General features: G+C 41.5%; 10 non-coding genes across 10 annotated transcripts; all 10 read right to left on the bottom strand.

Annotated features, from left to right (window-relative positions):
* Positions 1-735: 735 nt before the first annotated feature.
* On the bottom strand, positions 736-807 carry TRNAE-UUC (transfer RNA glutamic acid (anticodon UUC)). Its single transcript has one exon. It is a non-coding gene; the product is annotated as a tRNA-Glu (tRNA).
* Positions 808-2,434: 1,627 nt separating this feature from the next.
* On the bottom strand, positions 2,435-2,506 carry TRNAE-UUC (transfer RNA glutamic acid (anticodon UUC)). Its single transcript has one exon. It is a non-coding gene; the product is annotated as a tRNA-Glu (tRNA).
* A 1,627-nt stretch (positions 2,507-4,133) lies between these two features.
* TRNAE-UUC (transfer RNA glutamic acid (anticodon UUC)) lies at positions 4,134-4,205 on the bottom strand. Its single transcript has one exon. It is a non-coding gene; the product is annotated as a tRNA-Glu (tRNA).
* Positions 4,206-5,832: 1,627 nt separating this feature from the next.
* TRNAE-UUC (transfer RNA glutamic acid (anticodon UUC)) lies at positions 5,833-5,904 on the bottom strand. Its single transcript has one exon. It is a non-coding gene; the product is annotated as a tRNA-Glu (tRNA).
* Positions 5,905-7,531: 1,627 nt separating this feature from the next.
* Positions 7,532-7,603, bottom strand: TRNAE-UUC (transfer RNA glutamic acid (anticodon UUC)). The gene has a single exon. It is a non-coding gene; the product is annotated as a tRNA-Glu (tRNA).
* A 1,627-nt stretch (positions 7,604-9,230) lies between these two features.
* On the bottom strand, positions 9,231-9,302 carry TRNAE-UUC (transfer RNA glutamic acid (anticodon UUC)). The gene has a single exon. It is a non-coding gene; the product is annotated as a tRNA-Glu (tRNA).
* Positions 9,303-10,929: 1,627 nt separating this feature from the next.
* Positions 10,930-11,001, bottom strand: TRNAE-UUC (transfer RNA glutamic acid (anticodon UUC)). The gene has a single exon. It is a non-coding gene; the product is annotated as a tRNA-Glu (tRNA).
* Positions 11,002-12,628: 1,627 nt separating this feature from the next.
* Positions 12,629-12,700, bottom strand: TRNAE-UUC (transfer RNA glutamic acid (anticodon UUC)). Its single transcript has one exon. It is a non-coding gene; the product is annotated as a tRNA-Glu (tRNA).
* Positions 12,701-14,327: 1,627 nt separating this feature from the next.
* TRNAE-UUC (transfer RNA glutamic acid (anticodon UUC)) lies at positions 14,328-14,399 on the bottom strand. The gene has a single exon. It is a non-coding gene; the product is annotated as a tRNA-Glu (tRNA).
* A 1,627-nt stretch (positions 14,400-16,026) lies between these two features.
* TRNAE-UUC (transfer RNA glutamic acid (anticodon UUC)) lies at positions 16,027-16,098 on the bottom strand. Its single transcript has one exon. It is a non-coding gene; the product is annotated as a tRNA-Glu (tRNA).
* Between the last annotated feature and the right edge of the window lie 758 nt (positions 16,099-16,856).

The following is a 16,856-nucleotide window of genomic DNA, read 5'->3' as shown; positions in this document are numbered from 1 at the left end:
TTGAAAAAGGCTTAAGCTATGAAACAAAAGGAAATCTTTTGCAAAAGTCATAATGCATCGCCAATGTTAAGTATTTTTGTTGCAAAGTGAAAATCTACCAGAAACATTTTTGATTGAAAAACACGTGTCAGTCTTTGAATGGTGGCAGTAGCTAAGATAAAGATGCATTCCCATACCGGGAGTCAAACCCGGGCCACCTGGGTGAGAGCCAGAAATCCTAACCGCTAGACCATATGGGAAAAGATGCTCTAATGTCTCAGTGACATTATGAAAAAAAAAAGTTTTCTGCTATGCACAATAAATTTCTGCAGATCTGCAGGTACAGCTTGCCTCGTTAGCGCAGTAGGTAGCGTGTCAGTCTCATAATCTGAAGGTCGTGAGTTCGAGCCTCACACGGGGCACTGTTCCCTCCTTTTCTCGAGAGATTTTGTCACCAACTTAGAACTTTTCCATTCAATTCTACAACTTTTTCCATTAGAAAGGAAATGGGAATCCAAATAACTTACCGGACCCATGAGTTGTTGAGTCCCTTGACACTTTAGTGTAAAAAGGGGTGGTTGAGAATGAGTTGAGCTACGAATCCAAATTGAATCTTGTGTGAAGGGTTAGAATGAAGTGCCAAAACGCGGGCGTTCAGCATTTTTGCCTGAAAAAAACAAATCCTACTTGAAATACGTTTGACTAAAAAACACGCGTCAGTTTTTGAATGTTGGCAGCGGTGCAGAAAAGGATGCGTTCCCATACCAGGAGTCGAACCCAGGCCGCCTGGGTGAAAACCAGGAATCCTAACCGCTAGACCATATGGGAGAAGATGTACTGCCAGCTCACTTACAATATGAAAAAAAAGAGGTGTACTGCTTTGCACAAGCAACTTCCGCAGATTATTACGTGCATTTTGCCTCGTTAGCGCAGCAGGTAGCGCGTCAGTCTCGTAATCTGAAGGTCATGAGTTCGATTCTCACATGGGGCACTGGTACCGTGTTTCCTTAACTGATTTTGCAACCATCTTAGCTAGAGAGTCACAGCTCTTTTCCATTCAGTAGCAAAATATCACCAATTGATGGAAGGGGAGCTCCAATGACAAACAGGGATAAAAGCTTGTTGAGTCCCTTAACACCCAGGAATTAAAAGTGAGAGATATGAATGGTTTGAGATATGACATCAAATAAGCTTTTGTGCAAATAAATATCCAAAAAACCTGGTGGTCTGCATTTTTGGCTGCAAAGAGCAGTTCCAACCTAAACTGATTCTGTCTGCAAGGCACGTGTTGGCTTTGGAATGTGGACACTAGTCCCCAAAAAAAAGTCTCTCCCATAGCAGGAATCGAACCAGTCAACCAGGAATACTAACTAAGTCTTTCTCCACATGGTGTAAGCAGTACAGTAAACAGCAAGACAGGTGTAAAAAAAAAAAAAAAAAAAAAAAGAGTGTTTTGCTTTGAATACAAAACATCAACATTACAAGAGCTGAAACACGCTACATGGTCAAGGTTTTTGGCACGTCAGTTGAATAATTTGAAGATCATGAGTTTTTTGCTCACACGTGGCATCCTCCTTTTCTCAAGAGATTTTGTCACTAACTCTGAACTTTCCAATTCAGTTCTAAACTGTTTCCGATTAGAAAGAACATGGGAGCCCTAATGACAGACAGGACACATGGCTTGTTGAGTCCCTTGACACTTTTGTGTAAAACTGTGTAGTTGAAAAAGGCTTAAGCTATGAAACAAAAGGAAATCTTTTGCAAAAGTCATAATGCATCGCCAATGTTAAGTATTTTTGTTGCAAAGTGAAAATCTACCAGAAACATTTTTGATTGAAAAACACGTGTCAGTCTTTGAATGGTGGCAGTAGCTAAGATAAAGATGCATTCCCATACCGGGAGTCAAACCCGGGCCACCTGGGTGAGAGCCAGGAATCCTAACCGCTAGACCATATGGGAAAAGATGCTCTAATGTCTCAGTGACATTATGAAAAAAAAAAGTTTTCTGCTATGCACAATAAACTTCTGCAGATCTGCAGGTACAGCTTGCCTCGTTAGCGCAGTAGGTAGCGTGTCAGTCTCATAATCTGAAGGTCGTGAGTTCGAGCCTCACACGGGGCACTGTTCCCTCCTTTTCTCGAGAGATTTTGTCACCAACTTAGAACTTTTCCATTCAATTCTACAACTTTTTCCATTAGAAAGGAAATGGGAATCCAAATAACTTACCGGACCCATGAGTTGTTGAGTCCCTTGACACTTTAGTGTAAAAAGGGGTGGTTGAGAATGAGTTGAGCTACGAATCCAAATTGAATCTTGTGTGAAGGGTTAGAATGAAGTGCCAAAACGCGGGCGTTCAGCATTTTTGCCTGAAAAAAACAAATCCTACTTGAAATACGTTTGACTAAAAAACACGCGTCAGTTTTTGAATGTTGGCAGCGGTGCAGAAAAGGATGCGTTCCCATACCAGGAGTCGAACCCAGGCCGCCTGGGTGAAAACCAGGAATCCTAACCGCTAGACCATATGGGAGAAGATGTACTGCCAGCTCACTTACAATATGAAAAAAAAGAGGTGTACTGCTTTGCACAAGCAACTTCCGCAGATTATTACGTGCATTTTGCCTCGTTAGCGCAGCAGGTAGCGCGTCAGTCTCGTAATCTGAAGGTCATGAGTTCGATTCTCACATGGGGCACTGGTACCGTGTTTCCTTAACTGATTTTGCAACCATCTTAGCTAGAGAGTCACAGCTCTTTTCCATTCAGTAGCAAAATATCACCAATTGATGGAAGGGGAGCTCCAATGACAAACAGGGATAAAAGCTTGTTGAGTCCCTTAACACCCAGGAATTAAAAGTGAGAGATATGAATGGTTTGAGATATGACATCAAATAAGCTTTTGTGCAAATAAATATCCAAAAAACCTGGTGGTCTGCATTTTTGGCTGCAAAGAGCAGTTCCAACCTAAACTGATTCTGTCTGCAAGGCACGTGTTGGCTTTGGAATGTGGACACTAGTCCCCAAAAAAAAGTCTCTCCCATAGCAGGAATCGAACCAGTCAACCAGGAATACTAACTAAGTCTTTCTCCACATGGTGTAAGCAGTACAGTAAACAGCAAGACAGGTGTAAAAAAAAAAAAAAAAAAAAAAAGAGTGTTTTGCTTTGAATACAAAACATCAACATTACAAGAGCTGAAACACGCTACATGGTCAAGGTTTTTGGCACGTCAGTTGAATAATTTGAAGATCATGAGTTTTTTGCTCACACGTGGCATCCTCCTTTTCTCAAGAGATTTTGTCACTAACTCTGAACTTTCCAATTCAGTTCTAAACTGTTTCCGATTAGAAAGAACATGGGAGCCCTAATGACAGACAGGACACATGGCTTGTTGAGTCCCTTGACACTTTTGTGTAAAACTGTGTAGTTGAAAAAGGCTTAAGCTATGAAACAAAAGGAAATCTTTTGCAAAAGTCATAATGCATCGCCAATGTTAAGTATTTTTGTTGCAAAGTGAAAATCTACCAGAAACATTTTTGATTGAAAAACACGTGTCAGTCTTTGAATGGTGGCAGTAGCTAAGATAAAGATGCATTCCCATACCGGGAGTCAAACCCGGGCCACCTGGGTGAGAGCCAGGAATCCTAACCGCTAGACCATATGGGAAAAGATGCTCTAATGTCTCAGTGACATTATGAAAAAAAAAAGTTTTCTGCTATGCACAATAAACTTCTGCAGATCTGCAGGTACAGCTTGCCTCGTTAGCGCAGTAGGTAGCGTGTCAGTCTCATAATCTGAAGGTCGTGAGTTCGAGCCTCACACGGGGCACTGTTCCCTCCTTTTCTCGAGAGATTTTGTCACCAACTTAGAACTTTTCCATTCAATTCTACAACTTTTTCCATTAGAAAGGAAATGGGAATCCAAATAACTTACCGGACCCATGAGTTGTTGAGTCCCTTGACACTTTAGTGTAAAAAGGGGTGGTTGAGAATGAGTTGAGCTACGAATCCAAATTGAATCTTGTGTGAAGGGTTAGAATGAAGTGCCAAAACGCGGGCGTTCAGCATTTTTGCCTGAAAAAAACAAATCCTACTTGAAATACGTTTGACTAAAAAACACGCGTCAGTTTTTGAATGTTGGCAGCGGTGCAGAAAAGGATGCGTTCCCATACCAGGAGTCGAACCCAGGCCGCCTGGGTGAAAACCAGGAATCCTAACCGCTAGACCATATGGGAGAAGATGTACTGCCAGCTCACTTACAATATGAAAAAAAAGAGGTGTACTGCTTTGCACAAGCAACTTCCGCAGATTATTACGTGCATTTTGCCTCGTTAGCGCAGCAGGTAGCGCGTCAGTCTCGTAATCTGAAGGTCATGAGTTCGATTCTCACATGGGGCACTGGTACCGTGTTTCCTTAACTGATTTTGCAACCATCTTAGCTAGAGAGTCACAGCTCTTTTCCATTCAGTAGCAAAATATCACCAATTGATGGAAGGGGAGCTCCAATGACAAACAGGGATAAAAGCTTGTTGAGTCCCTTAACACCCAGGAATTAAAAGTGAGAGATATGAATGGTTTGAGATATGACATCAAATAAGCTTTTGTGCAAATAAATATCCAAAAAACCTGGTGGTCTGCATTTTTGGCTGCAAAGAGCAGTTCCAACCTAAACTGATTCTGTCTGCAAGGCACGTGTTGGCTTTGGAATGTGGACACTAGTCCCCAAAAAAAAGTCTCTCCCATAGCAGGAATCGAACCAGTCAACCAGGAATACTAACTAAGTCTTTCTCCACATGGTGTAAGCAGTACAGTAAACAGCAAGACAGGTGTAAAAAAAAAAAAAAAAAAAAAAAGAGTGTTTTGCTTTGAATACAAAACATCAACATTACAAGAGCTGAAACACGCTACATGGTCAAGGTTTTTGGCACGTCAGTTGAATAATTTGAAGATCATGAGTTTTTTGCTCACACGTGGCATCCTCCTTTTCTCAAGAGATTTTGTCACTAACTCTGAACTTTCCAATTCAGTTCTAAACTGTTTCCGATTAGAAAGAACATGGGAGCCCTAATGACAGACAGGACACATGGCTTGTTGAGTCCCTTGACACTTTTGTGTAAAACTGTGTAGTTGAAAAAGGCTTAAGCTATGAAACAAAAGGAAATCTTTTGCAAAAGTCATAATGCATCGCCAATGTTAAGTATTTTTGTTGCAAAGTGAAAATCTACCAGAAACATTTTTGATTGAAAAACACGTGTCAGTCTTTGAATGGTGGCAGTAGCTAAGATAAAGATGCATTCCCATACCGGGAGTCAAACCCGGGCCACCTGGGTGAGAGCCAGGAATCCTAACCGCTAGACCATATGGGAAAAGATGCTCTAATGTCTCAGTGACATTATGAAAAAAAAAAGTTTTCTGCTATGCACAATAAACTTCTGCAGATCTGCAGGTACAGCTTGCCTCGTTAGCGCAGTAGGTAGCGTGTCAGTCTCATAATCTGAAGGTAGTGAGTTCGAGCCTCACACGGGGCACTGTTCCCTCCTTTTCTCGAGAGATTTTGTCACCAACTTAGAACTTTTCCATTCAATTCTACAACTTTTTCCATTAGAAAGGAAATGGGAATCCAAATAACTTACCGGACCCATGAGTTGTTGAGTCCCTTGACACTTTAGTGTAAAAAGGGGTGGTTGAGAATGAGTTGAGCTACGAATCCAAATTGAATCTTGTGTGAAGGGTTAGAATGAAGTGCCAAAACGCGGGCGTTCAGCATTTTTGCCTGAAAAAAACAAATCCTACTTGAAATACGTTTGACTAAAAAACACGCGTCAGTTTTTGAATGTTGGCAGCGGTGCAGAAAAGGATGCGTTCCCATACCAGGAGTCGAACCCAGGCCGCCTGGGTGAAAACCAGGAATCCTAACCGCTAGACCATATGGGAGAAGATGTACTGCCAGCTCACTTACAATATGAAAAAAAAGAGGTGTACTGCTTTGCACAAGCAACTTCCGCAGATTATTACGTGCATTTTGCCTCGTTAGCGCAGCAGGTAGCGCGTCAGTCTCGTAATCTGAAGGTCATGAGTTCGATTCTCACATGGGGCACTGGTACCGTGTTTCCTTAACTGATTTTGCAACCATCTTAGCTAGAGAGTCACAGCTCTTTTCCATTCAGTAGCAAAATATCACCAATTGATGGAAGGGGAGCTCCAATGACAAACAGGGATAAAAGCTTGTTGAGTCCCTTAACACCCAGGAATTAAAAGTGAGAGATATGAATGGTTTGAGATATGACATCAAATAAGCTTTTGTGCAAATAAATATCCAAAAAACCTGGTGGTCTGCATTTTTGGCTGCAAAGAGCAGTTCCAACCTAAACTGATTCTGTCTGCAAGGCACGTGTTGGCTTTGGAATGTGGACACTAGTCCCCAAAAAAAAGTCTCTCCCATAGCAGGAATCGAACCAGTCAACCAGGAATACTAACTAAGTCTTTCTCCACATGGTGTAAGCAGTACAGTAAACAGCAAGACAGGTGTAAAAAAAAAAAAAAAAAAAAAAAGAGTGTTTTGCTTTGAATACAAAACATCAACATTACAAGAGCTGAAACACGCTACATGGTCAAGGTTTTTGGCACGTCAGTTGAATAATTTGAAGATCATGAGTTTTTTGCTCACACGTGGCATCCTCCTTTTCTCAAGAGATTTTGTCACTAACTCTGAACTTTCCAATTCAGTTCTAAACTGTTTCCGATTAGAAAGAACATGGGAGCCCTAATGACAGACAGGACACATGGCTTGTTGAGTCCCTTGACACTTTTGTGTAAAACTGTGTAGTTGAAAAAGGCTTAAGCTATGAAACAAAAGGAAATCTTTTGCAAAAGTCATAATGCATCGCCAATGTTAAGTATTTTTGTTGCAAAGTGAAAATCTACCAGAAACATTTTTGATTGAAAAACACGTGTCAGTCTTTGAATGGTGGCAGTAGCTAAGATAAAGATGCATTCCCATACCGGGAGTCAAACCCGGGCCACCTGGGTGAGAGCCAGGAATCCTAACCGCTAGACCATATGGGAAAAGATGCTCTAATGTCTCAGTGACATTATGAAAAAAAAAAGTTTTCTGCTATGCACAATAAACTTCTGCAGATCTGCAGGTACAGCTTGCCTCGTTAGCGCAGTAGGTAGCGTGTCAGTCTCATAATCTGAAGGTCGTGAGTTCGAGCCTCACACGGGGCACTGTTCCCTCCTTTTCTCGAGAGATTTTGTCACCAACTTAGAACTTTTCCATTCAATTCTACAACTTTTTCCATTAGAAAGGAAATGGGAATCCAAATAACTTACCGGACCCATGAGTTGTTGAGTCCCTTGACACTTTAGTGTAAAAAGGGGTGGTTGAGAATGAGTTGAGCTACGAATCCAAATTGAATCTTGTGTGAAGGGTTAGAATGAAGTGCCAAAACGCGGGCGTTCAGCATTTTTGCCTGAAAAAAACAAATCCTACTTGAAATACGTTTGACTAAAAAACACGCGTCAGTTTTTGAATGTTGGCAGCGGTGCAGAAAAGGATGCGTTCCCATACCAGGAGTCGAACCCAGGCCGCCTGGGTGAAAACCAGGAATCCTAACCGCTAGACCATATGGGAGAAGATGTACTGCCAGCTCACTTACAATATGAAAAAAAAGAGGTGTACTGCTTTGCACAAGCAACTTCCGCAGATTATTACGTGCATTTTGCCTCGTTAGCGCAGCAGGTAGCGCGTCAGTCTCGTAATCTGAAGGTCATGAGTTCGATTCTCACATGGGGCACTGGTACCGTGTTTCCTTAACTGATTTTGCAACCATCTTAGCTAGAGAGTCACAGCTCTTTTCCATTCAGTAGCAAAATATCACCAATTGATGGAAGGGGAGCTCCAATGACAAACAGGGATAAAAGCTTGTTGAGTCCCTTAACACCCAGGAATTAAAAGTGAGAGATATGAATGGTTTGAGATATGACATCAAATAAGCTTTTGTGCAAATAAATATCCAAAAAACCTGGTGGTCTGCATTTTTGGCTGCAAAGAGCAGTTCCAACCTAAACTGATTCTGTCTGCAAGGCACGTGTTGGCTTTGGAATGTGGACACTAGTCCCCAAAAAAAAGTCTCTCCCATAGCAGGAATCGAACCAGTCAACCAGGAATACTAACTAAGTCTTTCTCCACATGGTGTAAGCAGTACAGTAAACAGCAAGACAGGTGTAAAAAAAAAAAAAAAAAAAAAAAGAGTGTTTTGCTTTGAATACAAAACATCAACATTACAAGAGCTGAAACACGCTACATGGTCAAGGTTTTTGGCACGTCAGTTGAATAATTTGAAGATCATGAGTTTTTTGCTCACACGTGGCATCCTCCTTTTCTCAAGAGATTTTGTCACTAACTCTGAACTTTCCAATTCAGTTCTAAACTGTTTCCGATTAGAAAGAACATGGGAGCCCTAATGACAGACAGGACACATGGCTTGTTGAGTCCCTTGACACTTTTGTGTAAAACTGTGTAGTTGAAAAAGGCTTAAGCTATGAAACAAAAGGAAATCTTTTGCAAAAGTCATAATGCATCGCCAATGTTAAGTATTTTTGTTGCAAAGTGAAAATCTACCAGAAACATTTTTGATTGAAAAACACGTGTCAGTCTTTGAATGGTGGCAGTAGCTAAGATAAAGATGCATTCCCATACCGGGAGTCAAACCCGGGCCACCTGGGTGAGAGCCAGGAATCCTAACCGCTAGACCATATGGGAAAAGATGCTCTAATGTCTCAGTGACATTATGAAAAAAAAAAGTTTTCTGCTATGCACAATAAACTTCTGCAGATCTGCAGGTACAGCTTGCCTCGTTAGCGCAGTAGGTAGCGTGTCAGTCTCATAATCTGAAGGTCGTGAGTTCGAGCCTCACACGGGGCACTGTTCCCTCCTTTTCTCGAGAGATTTTGTCACCAACTTAGAACTTTTCCATTCAATTCTACAACTTTTTCCATTAGAAAGGAAATGGGAATCCAAATAACTTACCGGACCCATGAGTTGTTGAGTCCCTTGACACTTTAGTGTAAAAAGGGGTGGTTGAGAATGAGTTGAGCTACGAATCCAAATTGAATCTTGTGTGAAGGGTTAGAATGAAGTGCCAAAACGCGGGCGTTCAGCATTTTTGCCTGAAAAAAACAAATCCTACTTGAAATACGTTTGACTAAAAAACACGCGTCAGTTTTTGAATGTTGGCAGCGGTGCAGAAAAGGATGCGTTCCCATACCAGGAGTCGAACCCAGGCCGCCTGGGTGAAAACCAGGAATCCTAACCGCTAGACCATATGGGAGAAGATGTACTGCCAGCTCACTTACAATATGAAAAAAAAGAGGTGTACTGCTTTGCACAAGCAACTTCCGCAGATTATTACGTGCATTTTGCCTCGTTAGCGCAGCAGGTAGCGCGTCAGTCTCGTAATCTGAAGGTCATGAGTTCGATTCTCACATGGGGCACTGGTACCGTGTTTCCTTAACTGATTTTGCAACCATCTTAGCTAGAGAGTCACAGCTCTTTTCCATTCAGTAGCAAAATATCACCAATTGATGGAAGGGGAGCTCCAATGACAAACAGGGATAAAAGCTTGTTGAGTCCCTTAACACCCAGGAATTAAAAGTGAGAGATATGAATGGTTTGAGATATGACATCAAATAAGCTTTTGTGCAAATAAATATCCAAAAAACCTGGTGGTCTGCATTTTTGGCTGCAAAGAGCAGTTCCAACCTAAACTGATTCTGTCTGCAAGGCACGTGTTGGCTTTGGAATGTGGACACTAGTCCCCAAAAAAAAGTCTCTCCCATAGCAGGAATCGAACCAGTCAACCAGGAATACTAACTAAGTCTTTCTCCACATGGTGTAAGCAGTACAGTAAACAGCAAGACAGGTGTAAAAAAAAAAAAAAAAAAAAAAAGAGTGTTTTGCTTTGAATACAAAACATCAACATTACAAGAGCTGAAACACGCTACATGGTCAAGGTTTTTGGCACGTCAGTTGAATAATTTGAAGATCATGAGTTTTTTGCTCACACGTGGCATCCTCCTTTTCTCAAGAGATTTTGTCACTAACTCTGAACTTTCCAATTCAGTTCTAAACTGTTTCCGATTAGAAAGAACATGGGAGCCCTAATGACAGACAGGACACATGGCTTGTTGAGTCCCTTGACACTTTTGTGTAAAACTGTGTAGTTGAAAAAGGCTTAAGCTATGAAACAAAAGGAAATCTTTTGCAAAAGTCATAATGCATCGCCAATGTTAAGTATTTTTGTTGCAAAGTGAAAATCTACCAGAAACATTTTTGATTGAAAAACACGTGTCAGTCTTTGAATGGTGGCAGTAGCTAAGATAAAGATGCATTCCCATACCGGGAGTCAAACCCGGGCCACCTGGGTGAGAGCCAGGAATCCTAACCGCTAGACCATATGGGAAAAGATGCTCTAATGTCTCAGTGACATTATGAAAAAAAAAAGTTTTCTGCTATGCACAATAAACTTCTGCAGATCTGCAGGTACAGCTTGCCTCGTTAGCGCAGTAGGTAGCGTGTCAGTCTCATAATCTGAAGGTCGTGAGTTCGAGCCTCACACGGGGCACTGTTCCCTCCTTTTCTCGAGAGATTTTGTCACCAACTTAGAACTTTTCCATTCAATTCTACAACTTTTTCCATTAGAAAGGAAATGGGAATCCAAATAACTTACCGGACCCATGAGTTGTTGAGTCCCTTGACACTTTAGTGTAAAAAGGGGTGGTTGAGAATGAGTTGAGCTACGAATCCAAATTGAATCTTGTGTGAAGGGTTAGAATGAAGTGCCAAAACGCGGGCGTTCAGCATTTTTGCCTGAAAAAAACAAATCCTACTTGAAATACGTTTGACTAAAAAACACGCGTCAGTTTTTGAATGTTGGCAGCGGTGCAGAAAAGGATGCGTTCCCATACCAGGAGTCGAACCCAGGCCGCCTGGGTGAAAACCAGGAATCCTAACCGCTAGACCATATGGGAGAAGATGTACTGCCAGCTCACTTACAATATGAAAAAAAAGAGGTGTACTGCTTTGCACAAGCAACTTCCGCAGATTATTACGTGCATTTTGCCTCGTTAGCGCAGCAGGTAGCGCGTCAGTCTCGTAATCTGAAGGTCATGAGTTCGATTCTCACATGGGGCACTGGTACCGTGTTTCCTTAACTGATTTTGCAACCATCTTAGCTAGAGAGTCACAGCTCTTTTCCATTCAGTAGCAAAATATCACCAATTGATGGAAGGGGAGCTCCAATGACAAACAGGGATAAAAGCTTGTTGAGTCCCTTAACACCCAGGAATTAAAAGTGAGAGATATGAATGGTTTGAGATATGACATCAAATAAGCTTTTGTGCAAATAAATATCCAAAAAACCTGGTGGTCTGCATTTTTGGCTGCAAAGAGCAGTTCCAACCTAAACTGATTCTGTCTGCAAGGCACGTGTTGGCTTTGGAATGTGGACACTAGTCCCCAAAAAAAAGTCTCTCCCATAGCAGGAATCGAACCAGTCAACCAGGAATACTAACTAAGTCTTTCTCCACATGGTGTAAGCAGTACAGTAAACAGCAAGACAGGTGTAAAAAAAAAAAAAAAAAAAAAAAGAGTGTTTTGCTTTGAATACAAAACATCAACATTACAAGAGCTGAAACACGCTACATGGTCAAGGTTTTTGGCACGTCAGTTGAATAATTTGAAGATCATGAGTTTTTTGCTCACACGTGGCATCCTCCTTTTCTCAAGAGATTTTGTCACTAACTCTGAACTTTCCAATTCAGTTCTAAACTGTTTCCGATTAGAAAGAACATGGGAGCCCTAATGACAGACAGGACACATGGCTTGTTGAGTCCCTTGACACTTTTGTGTAAAACTGTGTAGTTGAAAAAGGCTTAAGCTATGAAACAAAAGGAAATCTTTTGCAAAAGTCATAATGCATCGCCAATGTTAAGTATTTTTGTTGCAAAGTGAAAATCTACCAGAAACATTTTTGATTGAAAAACACGTGTCAGTCTTTGAATGGTGGCAGTAGCTAAGATAAAGATGCATTCCCATACCGGGAGTCAAACCCGGGCCACCTGGGTGAGAGCCAGGAATCCTAACCGCTAGACCATATGGGAAAAGATGCTCTAATGTCTCAGTGACATTATGAAAAAAAAAAGTTTTCTGCTATGCACAATAAACTTCTGCAGATCTGCAGGTACAGCTTGCCTCGTTAGCGCAGTAGGTAGCGTGTCAGTCTCATAATCTGAAGGTCGTGAGTTCGAGCCTCACACGGGGCACTGTTCCCTCCTTTTCTCGAGAGATTTTGTCACCAACTTAGAACTTTTCCATTCAATTCTACAACTTTTTCCATTAGAAAGGAAATGGGAATCCAAATAACTTACCGGACCCATGAGTTGTTGAGTCCCTTGACACTTTAGTGTAAAAAGGGGTGGTTGAGAATGAGTTGAGCTACGAATCCAAATTGAATCTTGTGTGAAGGGTTAGAATGAAGTGCCAAAACGCGGGCGTTCAGCATTTTTGCCTGAAAAAAACAAATCCTACTTGAAATACGTTTGACTAAAAAACACGCGTCAGTTTTTGAATGTTGGCAGCGGTGCAGAAAAGGATGCGTTCCCATACCAGGAGTCGAACCCAGGCCGCCTGGGTGAAAACCAGGAATCCTAACCGCTAGACCATATGGGAGAAGATGTACTGCCAGCTCACTTACAATATGAAAAAAAAGAGGTGTACTGCTTTGCACAAGCAACTTCCGCAGATTATTACGTGCATTTTGCCTCGTTAGCGCAGCAGGTAGCGCGTCAGTCTCGTAATCTGAAGGTCATGAGTTCGATTCTCACATGGGGCACTGGTACCGTGTTTCCTTAACTGATTTTGCAACCATCTTAGCTAGAGAGTCACAGCTCTTTTCCATTCAGTAGCAAAATATCACCAATTGATGGAAGGGGAGCTCCAATGACAAACAGGGATAAAAGCTTGTTGAGTCCCTTAACACCCAGGAATTAAAAGTGAGAGATATGAATGGTTTGAGATATGACATCAAATAAGCTTTTGTGCAAATAAATATCCAAAAAACCTGGTGGTCTGCATTTTTGGCTGCAAAGAGCAGTTCCAACCTAAACTGATTCTGTCTGCAAGGCACGTGTTGGCTTTGGAATGTGGACACTAGTCCCCAAAAAAAAGTCTCTCCCATAGCAGGAATCGAACCAGTCAACCAGGAATACTAACTAAGTCTTTCTCCACATGGTGTAAGCAGTACAGTAAACAGCAAGACAGGTGTAAAAAAAAAAAAAAAAAAAAAAAGAGTGTTTTGCTTTGAATACAAAACATCAACATTACAAGAGCTGAAACACGCTACATGGTCAAGGTTTTTGGCACGTCAGTTGAATAATTTGAAGATCATGAGTTTTTTGCTCACACGTGGCATCCTCCTTTTCTCAAGAGATTTTGTCACTAACTCTGAACTTTCCAATTCAGTTCTAAACTGTTTCCGATTAGAAAGAACATGGGAGCCCTAATGACAGACAGGACACATGGCTTGTTGAGTCCCTTGACACTTTTGTGTAAAACTGTGTAGTTGAAAAAGGCTTAAGCTATGAAACAAAAGGAAATCTTTTGCAAAAGTCATAATGCATCGCCAATGTTAAGTATTTTTGTTGCAAAGTGAAAATCTACCAGAAACATTTTTGATTGAAAAACACGTGTCAGTCTTTGAATGGTGGCAGTAGCTAAGATAAAGATGCATTCCCATACCGGGAGTCAAACCCGGGCCACCTGGGTGAGAGCCAGGAATCCTAACCGCTAGACCATATGGGAAAAGATGCTCTAATGTCTCAGTGACATTATGAAAAAAAAAAGTTTTCTGCTATGCACAATAAACTTCTGCAGATCTGCAGGTACAGCTTGCCTCGTTAGCGCAGTAGGTAGCGTGTCAGTCTCATAATCTGAAGGTCGTGAGTTCGAGCCTCACACGGGGCACTGTTCCCTCCTTTTCTCGAGAGATTTTGTCACCAACTTAGAACTTTTCCATTCAATTCTACAACTTTTTCCATTAGAAAGGAAATGGGAATCCAAATAACTTACCGGACCCATGAGTTGTTGAGTCCCTTGACACTTTAGTGTAAAAAGGGGTGGTTGAGAATGAGTTGAGCTACGAATCCAAATTGAATCTTGTGTGAAGGGTTAGAATGAAGTGCCAAAACGCGGGCGTTCAGCATTTTTGCCTGAAAAAAACAAATCCTACTTGAAATACGTTTGACTAAAAAACACGCGTCAGTTTTTGAATGTTGGCAGCGGTGCAGAAAAGGATGCGTTCCCATACCAGGAGTCGAACCCAGGCCGCCTGGGTGAAAACCAGGAATCCTAACCGCTAGACCATATGGGAGAAGATGTACTGCCAGCTCACTTACAATATGAAAAAAAAGAGGTGTACTGCTTTGCACAAGCAACTTCCGCAGATTATTACGTGCATTTTGCCTCGTTAGCGCAGCAGGTAGCGCGTCAGTCTCGTAATCTGAAGGTCATGAGTTCGATTCTCACATGGGGCACTGGTACCGTGTTTCCTTAACTGATTTTGCAACCATCTTAGCTAGAGAGTCACAGCTCTTTTCCATTCAGTAGCAAAATATCACCAATTGATGGAAGGGGAGCTCCAATGACAAACAGGGATAAAAGCTTGTTGAGTCCCTTAACACCCAGGAATTAAAAGTGAGAGATATGAATGGTTTGAGATATGACATCAAATAAGCTTTTGTGCAAATAAATATCCAAAAAACCTGGTGGTCTGCATTTTTGGCTGCAAAGAGCAGTTCCAACCTAAACTGATTCTGTCTGCAAGGCACGTGTTGGCTTTGGAATGTGGACACTAGTCCCCAAAAAAAAGTCTCTCCCATAGCAGGAATCGAACCAGTCAACCAGGAATACTAACTAAGTCTTTCTCCACATGGTGTAAGCAGTACAGTAAACAGCAAGACAGGTGTAAAAAAAAAAAAAAAAAAAAAAAGAGTGTTTTGCTTTGAATACAAAACATCAACATTACAAGAGCTGAAACACGCTACATGGTCAAGGTTTTTGGCACGTCAGTTGAATAATTTGAAGATCATGAGTTTTTTGCTCACACGTGGCATCCTCCTTTTCTCAAGAGATTTTGTCACTAACTCTGAACTTTCCAATTCAGTTCTAAACTGTTTCCGATTAGAAAGAACATGGGAGCCCTAATGACAGACAGGACACATGGCTTGTTGAGTCCCTTGACACTTTTGTGTAAAACTGTGTAGTTGAAAAAGGCTTAAGCTATGAAACAAAAGGAAATCTTTTGCAAAAGTCATAATGCATCGCCAATGTTAAGTATTTTTGTTGCAAAGTGAAAATCTACCAGAAACATTTTTGATTGAAAAACACGTGTCAGTCTTTGAATGGTGGCAGTAGCTAAGATAAAGATGCATTCCCATACCGGGAGTCAAACCCGGGCCACCTGGGTGAGAGCCAGAAATCCTAACCGCTAGACCATATGGGAAAAGATGCTCTAATGTCTCAGTGACATTATGAAAAAAAAAAGTTTTCTGCTATGCACAATAAATTTCTGCAGATCTGCAGGTACAGCTTGCCTCGTTAGCGCAGTAGGTAGCGTGTCAGTCTCATAATCTGAAGGTCGTGAGTTCGAGCCTCACACGGGGCACTGTTCCCTCCTTTTCTCGAGAGATTTTGTCACCAACTTAGAACTTTTCCATTCAATTCTACAACTTTTTCCATTAGAAAGGAAATGGGAATCCAAATAACTTACCGGACCCATGAGTTGTTGAGTCCCTTGACACTTTAGTGTAAAAAGGGGTGGTTGAGAATGAGTTGAGCTACGAATCCAAATTGAATCTTGTGTGAAGGGTTAGAATGAAGTGCCAAAACGCGGGCGTTCAGCATTTTTGCCTGAAAAAAACAAATCCTACTTGAAATACGTTTGACTAAAAAACACGCGTCAGTTTTTGAATGTTGGCAGCGGTGCAGAAAAGGATGCGTTCCCATACCAGGAGTCGAACCCAGGCCGCCTGGGTGAAAACCAGGAATCCTAACCGCTAGACCATATGGGAGAAGATGTACTGCCAGCTCACTTACAATATGAAAAAAAAGAGGTGTACTGCTTTGCACAAGCAACTTCCGCAGATTATTACGTGCATTTTGCCTCGTTAGCGCAGCAGGTAGCGCGTCAGTCTCGTAATCTGAAGGTCATGAGTTCGATTCTCACATGGGGCACTGGTACCGTGTTTCCTTAACTGATTTTGCAACCATCTTAGCTAGAGAGTCACAGCTCTTTTCCATTCAGTAGCAAAATATCACCAATTGATGGAAGGGGAGCTCCAATGACAAACAGGGATAAAAGCTTGTTGAGTCCCTTAACACCCAGGAATTAAAAGTGAGAGATATGAATGGTTTGAGATATGACATCAAATAAGCTTTTGTGCAAATAAATATCCAAAAAACCTGGTGGTCTGCATTTTTGGCTGCAAAGAGCAGTTCCAACCTAAACTGATTCTGTCTGCAAGGCACGTGTTGGCTTTGGAATGTGGACACTAGTCCCCAAAAAAAAGTCTCTCCCATAGCAGGAATCGAACCAGTCAACCAGGAATACTAACTAAGTCTTTCTCCACATGGTGTAAGCAGTACAGTAAACAGCAAGACAGGTGTAAAAAAAAAAAAAAAAAAAAAAAAGAGTGTTTTGCTTTGAATACAAAACATCAACATTACAAGAGCTGAAACACGCTACATGGTCAAGGTTTTTGGCACGTCAGTTGAATAATTTGAAGATCATGAGTTTTTTGCTCACACGTGGCATCCTCCTTTTCTCAAG

Source organism: Phyllobates terribilis, unplaced genomic scaffold (genome assembly GCF_046119375.1).
Source record: "Phyllobates terribilis strain yellow unplaced genomic scaffold, ASM4611937v1 Scaffold_1248__1_contigs__length_344610, whole genome shotgun sequence".
NCBI lineage: Eukaryota > Metazoa > Chordata > Amphibia > Anura > Dendrobatidae > Phyllobates > Phyllobates terribilis.
This window is presented reverse-complemented; position numbering and strand designations above follow the sequence as displayed.